This window comes from Aythya fuligula, chromosome W, assembly GCF_009819795.1.
Source record: "Aythya fuligula isolate bAytFul2 chromosome W, bAytFul2.pri, whole genome shotgun sequence".
Classification (NCBI taxonomy): domain Eukaryota; kingdom Metazoa; phylum Chordata; class Aves; order Anseriformes; family Anatidae; genus Aythya; species Aythya fuligula.
In genome coordinates this window covers 7,030,409-7,044,906 of record NC_045594.1, presented here as the reverse complement: position 1 = coordinate 7,044,906, position 14,498 = coordinate 7,030,409, and the positions used below count along the sequence as shown (strand labels likewise).

Sequence of the window (14,498 nt, the reverse complement as noted above, 5' to 3'; positions counted from 1 at the left end):
GATTGTCTAGAGAAAACAAGGCAGCTTTTCAGTACTTAAAGGGGACTTATTAAAAAAAAAAAAAAAAAAGGAGAGTGGCTCTCTGCTCAATTGGATAATAACAGGACAAAGGGGAATGGTTTTAAACTAAAAGAGGGGAGATCTAGATTAGAGGTTAGGAGGAAATTCTTCACTGAAAGGGTGGTGAGGCACTGGCACAGGTTGCCCAAAGAAGCTGTGGCTGCCCTATCCTTGGAGGTGCCCAAGGCCAGGCTGGATGGGGCTTTGGGCAGCCTGTTTTGGTGGGAGGTGTCCCTGCTCATGGCAGGGGGTTGGAACTGGAGGGGCTCTAAGGTCCCTTCTAATCCAAACCATTCTGTGATTCTCTGTTCATGATGTTGCTGGAGGACAGGGTGTATGCAAAGGGATTTGGAGGTGGGGAAGACACTTGAGGGAGAGTTGCCCCCCCCCCTTTTGGACATGGGGCTGGTGGAATGGTTTTTCAGTTTGTAGCATCTCAAGGAAGGCTTGAGGAAGGGTTTGGTGGACAGGTACCCTGAGGTGAGGGCCAAGGCCTTCAGACAGCACTAGAGCTTGGCTTGAAGGCCTGTGTAGACCTATGATGTTTATACTCCTCCTCCAACTTACCTGTAGCTCTTACCTGGGAGACTTGTCCATGTTTTGTCAGACACAACTATATTGTACTTACAGGGCTTTAGGATGTGCAGCAGCTCTTTCTAAAAAAACTTTTCAGACTAATGCACATGTCTTAAAAATGTCTTAAATGTCTTAAAATTTAAGGCAATACATGTGACAAAAATAGGTTTTGAGTCCTAAGTGGGTCAAAATGATAATTCAGTGTTTTTATTGAATTTATAGATTGTTCACCATCGTACTGTGAATAACAGAAGGTATATTTCTACTGACATGGGAGTCAAATTTATATTGATTATCATTTGGAAGGGATAATCAATATAAAAAATACGCACACTGCTGAAAGTCAGCCCTATCAGGGGAAATAGTTTGATATGGTGTGTGGTGAAGCATAATATGTTTATTTCAGATCTGAGTTATGACATGAATGTCATTAAGTGACCTGCTTTATTTTTTGTTGTAAACTAATGAAGACAGCTCATTGATTTGAGTGAAAGTATCTTGAAGTTGTGCCTGTTTATGAGCACAGAGTAACGGGGGGGGGGGGGGGAGTAGGTGATAAGTTGTATGTTCTTTGACAGTGCATTGCATCTAAAATAGATTTGCTGGTTGATGATGATTAGATTAAAGAGTAGTTTTCCTGCTTAATGTTTGTTTTCTAATGTGTGGGGGGTGTATCTGTGTGCATACCTGCTACAGTAACATGCTTTATTTCTCTCTGGCTATGTGCTTTAGGCCATTTTTTTTTTTTTTTTTTTTTTTTTTTTTTTTTTTTTTTTTTTTTTTTTTTTTTTTTTTTCAGATGGACCTTGCCATGATATCCTAATAAAGTCAGTAGATATTCACAATGATGTGTGCTTCCACCTGTTGACTCTGAAGATGTATGTGCCTATGCACATTTCTCTTCTGACTCAGCTGAATAGTTGCAGGGAAGTGTTAGGCGTACCAAGACAGGTTTCTGTCAGGATTGCCTACAAGAAAGATGTGATAGACCGGGTGATCTTTCAGCCCCGTTTCTCATGAATCTGTGGTAAATCTGCTGAATTTGTGGGTACTGGGCTGTAAAGATTTCAAGTTAGGTAGCGTTCTGTCTGCCTAGGAATATACAGTGTAAGTACTCCTAGTACATGAAAGTTAGTAATTAATATTGGGCCTAAAAAATCCAGCTTTGCACTGGTGTGCATCAAAATTATAAATCACATGACTTTACTAAGAGCAGCAGGGGCATGTGCTACAGATAATGTATTATTTCTTAGAATGAAAAAAGAACTGATTACAGTGATGTGGATATTCATGACTCCCTTAAGATTTTGCAGTTGAAACATCAGCCAAGAAGAATGGTAATGTCGTCTCTAGGGTAGGGGCTTATGTGCATAAACAGCATAGAAAGTTCCTGAGGTTTGTTAGATATGAATCACCAGGGTTTGTTTTGTTTTTGTGTCCCTTGTGCCTCTCTCCCTTATAGTAAATAAAGCTCTTTGTCTTTCTTATTTTAAACTATAGGTTCATTTTCAAAGATGAATTTTTCGTTCTCTATTTTTTGAATAAGTAAGCAAAAGAAATTTATGGAACTGGGAATAGTTTTTATAAAGTTTTTATTTCCAATAGAGTTGGTTCCAAGTGACATTTGTGCGAGTCTATCTTACGACAACAAACAGAGAAAAGTAAAATAAGGTCTGTAAAGTATAATTGTGAAACTACACAAAGTGTAAGGGAAAGGCAAAGGCAGGTATGTGAGCTTTAAACTGAAAACCAGTAAATCTAAAGCTGAGAACATCCTTCCTGTTCGTTCAACTAAACACTAAATTATTTTATCCTCTTGGAATAAAATAATAATTTGGCTTCAAGTCTGAATTGGTATAAGAGCATTTTTCCCTGAAAATAGCTTCTCTCTGAGAAGTCACTGATAACTGCATCGATAACTTAGCTTTGAGATTTTCTGGGGGTAATTTTTTTTTTCTAACGTTAAACGCTGGTGAATATGGCATAATACAGTGTAAATTGTGTATGGAATGCCTTTCATGCAAGTAGACAGTTTATAATTTGTATGTGTAGGTGGAAGAGCCTTTACTCTTAGAGTTTTACAGGAAGATTCAGGCAGTGATGGATAGATGAGTTGTATGTTTTTAGGAGATTTAGATACTTATGTGACTCCTGCCTTCAGAACAGAGCAAGGCCTTTAACAGCCATAGCAGAACTCTTGAGTTGTTGCATGGTTGTTGCTGCAGTATTGGTTCAGTGATGTGAATGTCTAGCTGCCCTAAAACACAGCACGCCTCAGCCCATTCTTAATGCTTGCATGCAATTCTTAATGCTTGCATGCCTTCACTCATAACTCCCCCCCAGTTTAATCTTATTAAAATGTAGTTTATGTAGGGCTGGTTGCTCTTTTTTTTTTTTTTTTTTTTTTCCACCAATGGTTCCTCTTCATCTGTATCTTCTATGTATATGTAACTATTTCTGTATTCCAAAGTCAAAATAGGTTGCAAGGGGCATACGCTGAAATGCCCGCATATAATATGACAAATGCAGTGTCCTTGGAGAAGCAGGTAATACACTAGAATAGAATGCATTACTACAATTCTAGAGGGAGCATCCCTGAGGAAATACTTGGAATCCCTTCAGAAATAAAGCTGGGAATGGGAGTTGTGCTCATCCATTTAGAGCAGAGCAATAATAGCCTGTTGCTATAGGAATAAAAAATACTCACTGAAATAAAATAATTTGCTGTATTAAGTTAAAAATAGTTTTGCAATAGGATAGGTCAAAGCTGCAGTGGAAGAGAGGCTATTATGTAGAACTCCTGAAGCATCTAAGGTCACTGCTGCCAAAAGAATGGAGTAATAAATACTAACAGCTTATTTGAAAATGACAGCTTAGAGATGAGTATAGACCAGTTTGTTTGCTATGGCCCTTCTGGACATCTTGTGACTCTGTCCCATAGAAAACTGAGAGGCTGCAAGGTGGCTGTGCTCTGACTGTCTCTGTTTCATTTGTGTGTGTGTGTGTGTATATATATATATAGTTTTCCTTTTTGTAGTAGTAGTAGTGGGGAATCTGTTCAAATGCAGCAACGCTCACAGCTGTTCCTGTACACAATGTGCCACAGATCAACAAATTGAACTAGCTATAGAGATGTGACACCTACTTCTGTAGATCACATAATTGTGCTTAATAAGATAAAAATACTTATTTTATCTGTAACTATTTCTTTATTTGCTAAAAGAAAACTCATATGAAGTCTGCTGAAATAATAGTCCCATAGTGTTGCAACAGTGAATATTTCTGGATTTATTTATCCTTTTGTCGTGGTTTAACCCGGCCGGCAGCTGAACACCACGCAGCCGTTCACTCACCCTCCCCCCTCCCTCTCTGGGACGGGGGAGAGAAATGGAAAGTGAAGCCCGTGAGTTGATATAAAGACAGTTTAATAAGACAAAATAATAATAATACAATGATGATAATAGTACTACTACTAATAATGTGTACAAACAAGTGATGCACAATGCAATTGTTCACCACCTGATGACGGATGCCCAGCCTAACCCCGAGCAGTCCGGCCCCCTCCCCCCGGCTACCCACCCCTATATATTGTTTAGCATGACGTCAGATGGTATGGAATACCCCTTTGGCTAGTTTGGGTCAGCTGTCCTGGGTCTGTCCCCTCCCAGCTCCTGCTGCACCCCCAGCCTGCCCGCTGGCAGGACAGAGCAAGGAGCTGAGACGTCGTTGGCTTGGTGTAAGCACTGCTCTGCAACAATTAAAACATCGGGGTGTTATCAGCACTCTTCTCATCCTAAGCCAAATCATAGCATTCCACCATCTACTAGGAGGAAAATTAACTCTGTCCTAACTGAAACCAGGACATCTATCCACCCCTTATTCCATACCATTTATGTCATGCTCAGGTTACACTCTTCTCCATACATTCTGATTAGTCACCATTTTCATGTAGGGTATATAGTAGTCATGGTAGTGATAACATACAGTATTATATGGTAATTAACATGGTACAATTCAATTCATGGGCTATTCTCACACAGTATTAAATCCCCTTGAGGTACACACCGGACCTCTCCGTCCTTTTGCATCACCCACCAAGTGTATCCAGGTCCCTGAGCAAAAGCAATCCCACAAATTGATTTGCCTTCTCCTGAGGCAGGAGTAGCCCAGACTGTTTTACCCAGCATATTTCTTACACGCACTACAGGAACTTTATCCCCATCTACAGTACGTAACAGGTTGGATTGGGCAGGTCCAGCTCGGTTGGCCGATCCCCTAGTATTGACTAACCAGGTGGCCTTTGCCAAATGCGTATCCCAATTTTTGAATGTCCCAGCGCCCGTTGCTTTCAATGTAGTCTTTAACAGTCCATTGTATCGTTCAACTTTCCCGGAGGCTGGTGCATGATAGGGGATGTGATACACCCACTCAATACCATGCTCTTTGGCCCAAGTGTCTATAAGGTTGTTTTGGAAATGAGTCCCATTGTCTGATTCTATTCTTTCTGGGGTGCCATGTCGCCATAGGACTTGCTTTTCAAGGCCCAGGATGGTGTTCCGGGTGGTGGCATGAGGCACAAGATATGTTTCCAGCCATCCGGTGGTTGCTTCCACCATTGTAAGTACGTGGCGCTTGCTGTTGCAGGTTTGAGGGAGTGTGATGTAATCAATCTGCCAGGCCTCTCCATATTGATATTTCAGCCATCGTCCTCCATACCAAAGAGGCTTTGACCGTTTGGCTTGCTTGATTGCAGCACACGTTTCACAGTCATGAATAACTTGTGCTATGGCATCCATGGTCAGGTTCACCCCTTGATCACGAGCCCATCTGGCCAGTCCATAATCACTTCCAATATTCCTGGGCGGCTGGGGTTTCCTATTCGAGCCCGCTGAGTAATCAGTGCAACCCACTTGCTCCACGTAGCATCAGTCGCATGATGTGTAGAGGAGACCCTTTCTTTGAATGTCCAGCCTAGTACCGGCAATCAGGGTGCTAGGAGGAGCTGCGCTTCAGTACCGACCACCTCCGAAGCAGATCGAACTCCTTCATATGCTGCCAATATCTCCTTTTCAGTTGGAGTATAGCGGGCCTCGGATCCTCTGTATCCCCGACTCCAAAACCCCAGGGGCTGACCTCGAGTTTCCCCAGGTTCTTTCTGCCAGAGGCTCCAGGTGGGGCCATTCTCCCCGGCTGCAGTGTAGAGCACATTCTTTACACCTGGTCCTGTTCGAACTGGCCCAAGGGCTACTGCATGGACTATTTCCTGCTTGATTTGTTCAAAGGCTTGTCGTTGTTCAGGGCCCCATTCAAACTCATTCTTCTTACGGGTTACTTGGTAGAGCGCGTTTACATTCAGACTGTAATTTGGGATGTGCATTCTCCAAAACCCCACAACACCTAGGAAAGTCTGTGTTTCTTTTTTGCTAGTTGGTGGAGACATAGCTGTTATTTTGTTGATCACATCCATTGGGATTTGACGGCGTCCATCTTGCCATTTTATTCCTAAAAACTGGATCTCTCGTGCAGGTCCTTTGACTTTATTTTGTTTTATGGCAAAACAAGCCTTCAGAAGGATTTGGACTATTTTCTTCCCTTTCTTGAAAACTTCCTCTGCTGTGTCACCCCACACAATGATGTCATCGATGTACTGCAGGTGTTCAGAAGCTTCCCCCTGCTCCAGTGCAGACTGGATCAGTCCATGGCAAATGGTAGGGCTGTGTTTCCACCCCTGGGGCTGCCGATTCCAAGTATATTGGACTCCCCTCCAAGTGAAAGCAAATTGTGGCCTACACTCTGCTGCTAGAGGGATGGAGAAAAATGCATTAGCGATATCAATTGTGGCGTACCACTTGGCTGCCTTCGATTCAAGTTCGTACTGAAGTTCCAGCATGTCCGGCACTGCAGCACTCAGTGGTGGCGTGACTTTGTTCAGGCTACGATAGTCCACTGTTAGTCTCCACTTGCCATTAGACTTTCGCACTGGTCATATTGGACTATTGAAAGGTGAATGAGTCTTGCTGATTGCTCCTTGGCTCTCCAGTTGACCAATTAACTTATGGATGGGAATCAGGGAGTCTCGGTTGGTGCGATATTGTCGCACCAAAGCAGTGAGAGTGAAGTGGTGTTCAGTCACTTTGTTCAGTACAGAAATTTTCTTGGATCTTTGCTACTCAAATTGGTTCATTTATTACTGAAAAATTAGTGTTGCAGTAGTCTTACAGCATAGCTTTCTGTTCAAGTAGTTCCTATGAAGGTTTCTGGATTGTGTTTTCATTGTATGGAAATAAACAAGTTATTAGGGAGGTGTTTTGCCTGCTTTAAATGTGGTGGTTTGTGTTGATTAGTGCTAAAAATGAAACTTTATTCTTTATTCCTCTGTCCTGGTTTCAGTTAGAACAAATCTATTATATAATATATAAATCTGAGCAGCTGGGTTTGTTACTGAAATGTGTTTTAATCCTAAAGATTTTTTTAAAAAGAAGTAAGAAGAGTTTTTAAAAACATCTGGAATATGGGTGGCATTTTCTATAATCTTAAAATTTGGATTTGTGGAATTCATATTTTGATGCAGAAGAGTTGTGTGTGTTTTTTTTTTTTTTTCCTCCTGTGTAACAAAGAAATTCTGGAAAGTTGTCTTGGTATCTCTAGTTTTCAGTTGTTCTTTTCTGTTTAATAAAAAGCTTCAGTAATAGCCAGAATATCCACTCAAGAGCTCCCAGGTTTTGCTGAAAAAATTTTGGGACAAATGAATGAAATGTGAGGAGGTGTCTGTTGGGAATTCACATCAGAGTTGAAGAATGCTGTATGAATGCTGAAACCTTGACAAAGACATGCTTTTTCTCAAAAGTTCAAGGCCTAATAACAACGAAGCGTGTAATGTCTGTGATGAAAAATTCTTTCATAATTGCCTACCTTTCTGGTCTTTTTTTGTTTTGTTTTCATGGCCATACATAAATTACAGGTCATCAGAAGAGATGGCATGGGAGGAGGAGTACCCAAGTTCTGAGCACTACAAGATGCAGTGAAGTGCCTCTTTGCCAGGCTTTTCAGTAAAACCTGCTGTTTTGGGGCTCTTTGGAGGACATGTTCATCTGGAGGCAGCATTGTAGATACAAGTTGACTTTACGTATTAAAATAGTCTTTATTTTTCATGTTTCTTCATGTAGACAGTATGGTTATCCCTGCTCTTCTAGCATGGGTAATTTGTAATCTATATTACTTCTTTGTGAATATCTTCAAGTGTAGTGTAGTTCGTTCTTTAATCTCAAGCTGTCTTGTGTAAGAAGGCCAGACAAAAATTTGCCAGAGCCTTTCTAGTGATATTTCTAATTTTTTTTTTTTTTAAGTGCTTGTAAAAAGCAAATCTGTTCCTCTCCTACAGCAAGGTGATTATTTTGAAAATTTTGCATGAGGTATACCTGAGAAAGTATGGCTGACTAATCATTGAGTAAGTAATCGTGGAACTGAAAAAATAACATTTTACATTAAAGAAGTGGTATTCAGATGCGGTGTTTTTTTATATTAAAGTATTTCAGGAACTGCTGTGCTTAGCTCTGTTAAGCTACATGTAATGGGCCTTCTTTGCAAGACTAAATTGACCAGCCAAAGTGCTGCAGACAGTAAGAAAAGTTGAGAATGACTGTTCTACTTGGAGCAAATGACTACTGCACGTTTGCTTGTGTTGCGGTATTGGGGAAAGAGGAAGCTAGTCTCCAGTAGGTGTGTGTTTTAGTTTCTTCTACATGGAAAACATTCTCAGGCTGTTTTGTCAGAACTTTTGGTAAAGAAAGGAAAAAAGTTATAGGAAAAAAGTCAGCCTACTGTGCCACTGTTGACTGTTTTTCACAGCTAACCTGCTTGTAAAATGTGAATTTCAGTAATTTTTCTTTCCTTTCATAAAGAAATATTCATAAAACATTACTGCAGAAAGATTTCAGAAATAAAATTGCACGTAAAATAATATAAATCTATTCCTCTAAATTGTGCTGTATATAAGCCTGGACGAGTAGAAGCACATAGGTTTGTGGTATTACGATTAACCTGTATTATATATGTCAGATCTGCCCCCTGCCCCAAACCCTAAATAAACAAAAGGACTGAAATATAGTAGTTTGTGGTGGACTGTTAAAATGATGAATGGTATGCCTTGTGAGCTAGATCTTTGTAATTGCAAATGAATTGAACGTTTGCAGGTTCTTTGTTTGTAGATGCTGTATGATTTATTCCTCGTGCTAGGAAATCAGGCTATTGGGCTTCTTTGCATATCTTTCTGTTAATTTTCTTTTAAGCATGTGTAAGCTGCTTATTGCTAGGTACTTTCTAATCATCTCCCTTTATGGTCTTACTGGGTAAAAAAGGGAAAAAGAAAAAAAAAAAAAAAAAAAAAAAGCTGTTGTATTTGGGGACAGATACGGTATATTTATAAGTTCAGGGGAGAAAACTGTAGTTTTAATACTGCCTAGCTGTTAGGCAATTGGGCCTATACAGTTCCTTGACAAAGGAAATTGACTTGGGACTTCTTAGAGATTTCTGCCACAGAAGCTGAACTTGTTTTTGTGTTTTGATCCATCTGGCATCGTGCACTACTGTAGTGTCAAGGAGTATCAGATTTTGTTAGAGGTTAAAAAAAAAATAAAAAAATCTATAGCTGTTAGACTTGAGATTAATACAGGAGCTTTGAATGTGTATTAGAAAGTAACGGAGATTCCCTAGGTTATTAAAGCACATACAGCATTTGACCATGTCTCCTTTTCACTGTCAGTTGCAGCTTCTGTGCTCTGGTTAATCTTGTCTTCAGGTAGATTAAATTGCAATAACCTGCAGTGGAAAGAAAATAACGTATCTTTTTATCCTCTGAAGGTGAAAATGGATTAATGTGTATAATAAGTACCTGTGGTGAGGTCAGCCTTATATTACCTTGATGTCTAAAACTTTTTTAGCCATTCCAACCTCTCTTCAACTAATGTTGCAATGAAGTTTTTCTTCATCTTTTCTTCATCATTGTTTTCTACTGTTTGCAATTTCACCCCACTCCTTATGAACATGTTTATGTTGGTAAAAGGACTTCTAATTGGTTCTCTCTGGATTTGAAGGTCATTTGTGTTATAAATGAAGCCTCAACTCAATCTGAATTTAGTAATATTTATAAAAGAAAATTTACAAAAGGTATAAAAGGTAAGTAAACAGCACTGGGTGTGCGGGGAGTCTACACTCCACCAACACGCAAACACAAACATCAAATGTTCTAAATATACAGATGTCGTGGTTTAACCCGGCTGGCAGCCAAACACCACGCAGCCGTTCGCTCACCCTCCCCCCTCCCTCTCTGGGACGGGGGAGAGAAATGGAAAGTGAAGCCCGTGAGTTGAGATAAAGACAGTTTAATAAGACAGGAAAATAATAATAATAATAATAATAATACAATGATGATAATAGTACTACTAATAATAATATGTACAAACAAGTGATGCACAATGCAATTGCTCACCACCCGCTGACCGATGCCCAGCTTAACCCCGAGCAGTCCGGCCCCCTCCCCCCGGCTAGCCACCCCTATATATTGTTTAGCATGACGTCAGATGGTATGGAATACCCCTTTGGCTAGTTCGGGTCACCTGTCCTGGGTCTGTCCCCTCCCAGCTCTTACTGCACCCCCAGCCTGCCTGTTGGCAGGACAGAGCAAAAGTCTGAGGTGTCCTTGGCTTGGTATAAGCACTGCTCTGCAACAATGAAAACATCGGGGTGTTATCAGCACTCTTCTCATTCTAAGCCAAAACACAGCATTCCACCAGCTACTAGGAAGAAAATTAATTCTGTTCTAACTGAAACCAGGACATCTATCCACCCCTTATTCCATACCATTTATGTCATGCTCAGGTTACACTCTTTTCCATACATTCTAATTAGTCACCTATAGTAGTCATAGTAGTGATAACATACAGTATTATATAGCAATTAACATGGTACAATTCAGTTCATGGGCTATTCTCACCCAGTATTAAATCTCCTTGAGGTACACACCGGACCTCTCCGTTCTTTTGCATCACCCACCAAGTGTATCCAGGTCCCTGAGCGAAAACAATTCCACGAATGGGTTTGCCTTTTCCTGAGGCAGGAGTAGCCCAGACTGTTTTACCCAGCATATTTTTTACATGCACTACAGGAACTTTATCCCCATCTACAGTACGTAACAGGTTTGATTGGGCAGGTCCAGCTCGGTTGGCAGATCCCCTAGTATTGACTAGCCAGGTGGCCTTTGCCAAATGCGTATCCCAGTTTTTGAATGTCCCAGCGCCCATTGCTTTCAATGTAGTCTTTAACAGTCCATTGTATCGTTCAACTTTCCCGGAGGCTGGTGCATGATAGGGGATGTGATACACCCACTCAATACCATGTTCTTTGGCCCAAGTGTCTATAAGGTTGTTTCGGAAATGAGTTCCATTGTCTGACTCTATTCTTTCTGGGGTACCATGTCGCCATAGGACTTGCTTTTCAAGGCCCAGGATAGTGTTCCGGGCGGTGGCATGAGGCACAGGGTATGTTTCCAGCCATCCGGTGGTTGCCTCCACCATTGTAAGTACGTGGCGCTTGCCATTGCGAGTTTGAGGGAGTGTGATGTAATCAATCTGCCAGGCCTCTCCATATTTATATTTCAGCCATCGTCCTCCATACCAAAGAGGCTTTGACCGTTTGGCTTGCTTGATTGCAGCACATGTTTCACAGTCATGAATAACCTGTGCTATAGCGTCCATGGTCAGGTCCACCCCTCGGTCACGAGCCCATCTGTATGTTGCATCTCTACCTTGATGGCCTGAGGTGTCATGGGCCCATCGGGCTATAAATAATTCACCTTTATGCTGCCAATCCAGATCCACCTGAGCTACTTCAATCTTAGCAGCCTGATCCACCTGCTGGTTGTTCTGATGTTCTTCAGTAGCCCGATTCTTGGGCACATGAGCATCTACGTGACGTACTTTCACAGCCAGGTTCTCTACCCGAGCAGCAATATCTTGCCACAATGCAGCAGCCCCGATGGGTTTGCCCCTACGCTGCCAGTTGTTTTGCTTCCATTGCTGTAACCATCCCCATAGGGCATTTGCTACCATCCATGAATCGGTGTAGAGATAGAGAACTGGCCATTTTTCTCGTTCAGCAATGTCTAAAGCCAGCTGAATGGCCTTCACTTCTGCAAACTGACTCGATTCACCTTCTCCCTCAGCAGCTTCTGCAACTCGTCGCGTAGGACTCCATACAGCAGCCTTCCATCTTCGATGCTTCCCCACAATACGACAGGACCCATCAGTGAACAGGGCATATTTCTTTTCATTTTCTGGTAACTGGTTGTACAGTGGGGCTTCTTCAGCACGACCCACCTCCTCCTCTGATGATATCCCAAAGTATTTACCTTCTGGCCAGTCCATAATCACTTCCAATATTCCTGGGCGACTGGGGTTTCCTATTCGAGCCCGCTGAGTAATTAGTGCAATCCACTTGCTCCATGTAGCATCAGTTGCATGATGCGTAGAAGAGACCCTTCCCTTGAACATCCAGCCTAGTACCGGCAATCGGGGTGCTAGGAGGAGCTGCGCTTCAGTACCGACCACCTCTGAAGCAGATCGAACTCCTTCATATGCTGCCAGTATCTCCTTTTCAGTTGGAGTGTAGCGGGCCTCAGACCCTCTGTATCCCCGGCTCCAAAACCCCAGGGGCCGACCTCGAGTTTCCCCAGGTTCTTTCTGCCAGAGGCTCCAGGTGGGGCCGTTCTCCCCGGCTGCAGTGTAGAGCACATTCTTTACATCTGGTCCTGTTCGAACTGGCCCAAGGGCTACTGCATGGACTATTTCCTGCTTGATTTGTTCAAAGGCTTGTCGTTGTTCAGGGCCCCATTCAAACTCATTCTTCTTACGGGTTACTTGGTAGAGCGGGTTTACAATCAGACTGTAATTTGGGATGTGCATTCTCCAAAACCCCACAACACCTAGGAAAGTCTGTGTTTCTTTTTTGTTAGTTGGTGGAGACATAGCTGTTATTTTGTTGATCACATCCATTGGGATTTGACGACGTCCATCTTGCCATTTTATTCCTAAAAACTGGATCTCTCGTGCAGGTCCTTTGACTTTGTTTTGTTTTATGGCAAAACCAGCTTTCAGAAGGATTTGGACTATTTTCTTCCCTTTCTCGAAAACTTCCTCTGCTGTGTCACCCCACACAATAATGTCATCGATGTACTGCAGGTGTTCAGGAGCTTCCCCCTGCTCCAGTGCAGACTGGATCAGCCCATGGCAAATGGTAGGGCTGTGTTTCCACCCCTGGGGCAGTCGATTCCAAGTATATTGGACTCCCCTCCAAGTGAAAGCAAACTGTGGCCTGCACTCTGCTGCTAGAGGGATGTAGAAAAATGCATTAGCGATATCAATTGTGGCGTACCACTTGGCTGCCTTCGATTCAAGTTCGTACTGAAGTTCCAGCATGTCCGGCACTGCAGCACTCAGTGGTGGCGTCACTTCGTTCAGGCCACGATAGTCCACTGTTAGTCTCCACTCGCCATTAGACTTTCGCACTGGCCATATGGGACTATTGAAAGGTGAATGAGTCTTGCTAATCACTCCTTGGCTCTCCAATTGACGAATTAGCTTATGGATGGGAATCAGGGAGTCCCGGTTAGTGCGATATTGCCGCCGGTGCACAGTTGTGGTAGCGATTGGCACTTGCTGTTCTTCGACCCTCAGCAACCCCACAACAGAGGGGTCCTCTGAGAGACCAGGCAAGGTAGATAATTGTTTAATGCCCTCTGTCTCTAAGGCAGCAATACCAAAAGCCCACCGGAACCCTTTTGGGTCCTTGCAGTATCCTCTTCTAAGATAGTCTATGCCAAGGATACATGGAGCATCCGGACCAGTCACAATGCGGTGCTTTTCCCACTCATTCCCAGTCAGACTCACTTCAGCCTCCAATACAGTCAACTGCTGAGATCCGCCTGTCACTCCACAAATATAGATGGGCTCTGGTCCTTTATAGCTCGATGGCATTATAGTACATTGTGCACCGGTGTCTACTAAAGCCTTATACTTCTGTGCGCGTGATGTGCCAGGCCATCGAATCCACACAGTCCAATAAACTCGATTGTCCCTTTCCTCCCCCTGGCTGGAGGCAGGGCCCCCCTAATCCTGGTCAGAATCTTCCTCGTTTTTGTGTTTGAAGGACTGTCTGCTGGAAGTTGGAGCAGCAAACTTTTCGGAGAATCCCTTTTTCCTGATTGTTTTCTTTTGCAACTCACGTACCCGTGCCTCTAGGGTCGCGGTAGATTTTCCATCCCACTTTCTCATGTCCTCTCCATGGTCTCGTAAGTAAAACCACAGGGTGGCACGGGGTGAGTACCCACCATATCGTCTTCCTTGTGTGGGTGAACGCCTACCCCTGACAGCTGAGACACTGCTTTGTACAGGTGCGAAGGAGAATAATCTCTCTTCAAGTTGGTGAACCTTTTCAGAAAGTTTCTCCCAAGTGTTCTCCTTTGGTCGGTGGGCACTGGTTGGTTCAGGTGGGGAGGACAATAGATTCTCTTCAAGTTGGTGAACCTTTTCAGAAAGTTTCTCCACAGCTGAGACGCAGGCCTGTAAGGAAGAGGAGAGACTTTCTTCGTACTGCCGGAGTTGTTTAGCCGCTTCACCCACTGTGGGTTCCTCATCCTCTTTCCAGGCCATTATTGCCAATGAGCTGGCATATGATGATGGTGCACTCCGTACAAACTTCCGCCACATGGGTCGTGTACACTTGACTTCATCTGGATCTGTGGATGTTTGTTTGAGGTCTGGATCCTCATAAATCACTTCCCATACGGCTAATTCCCTCAGGTACTGGAT

At 42.8% G+C, this 14,498-nt stretch overlaps 1 protein-coding gene across 1 annotated transcript in view; it reads left to right on the top strand.

The window, feature by feature from the left end:
- Positions 1–14,498, top strand: part of LOC116501457 (Golgi phosphoprotein 3-like) — a 79,404-nt gene that overhangs the window by 610 nt on the left and 64,296 nt on the right. The window lies entirely within an intron of this gene.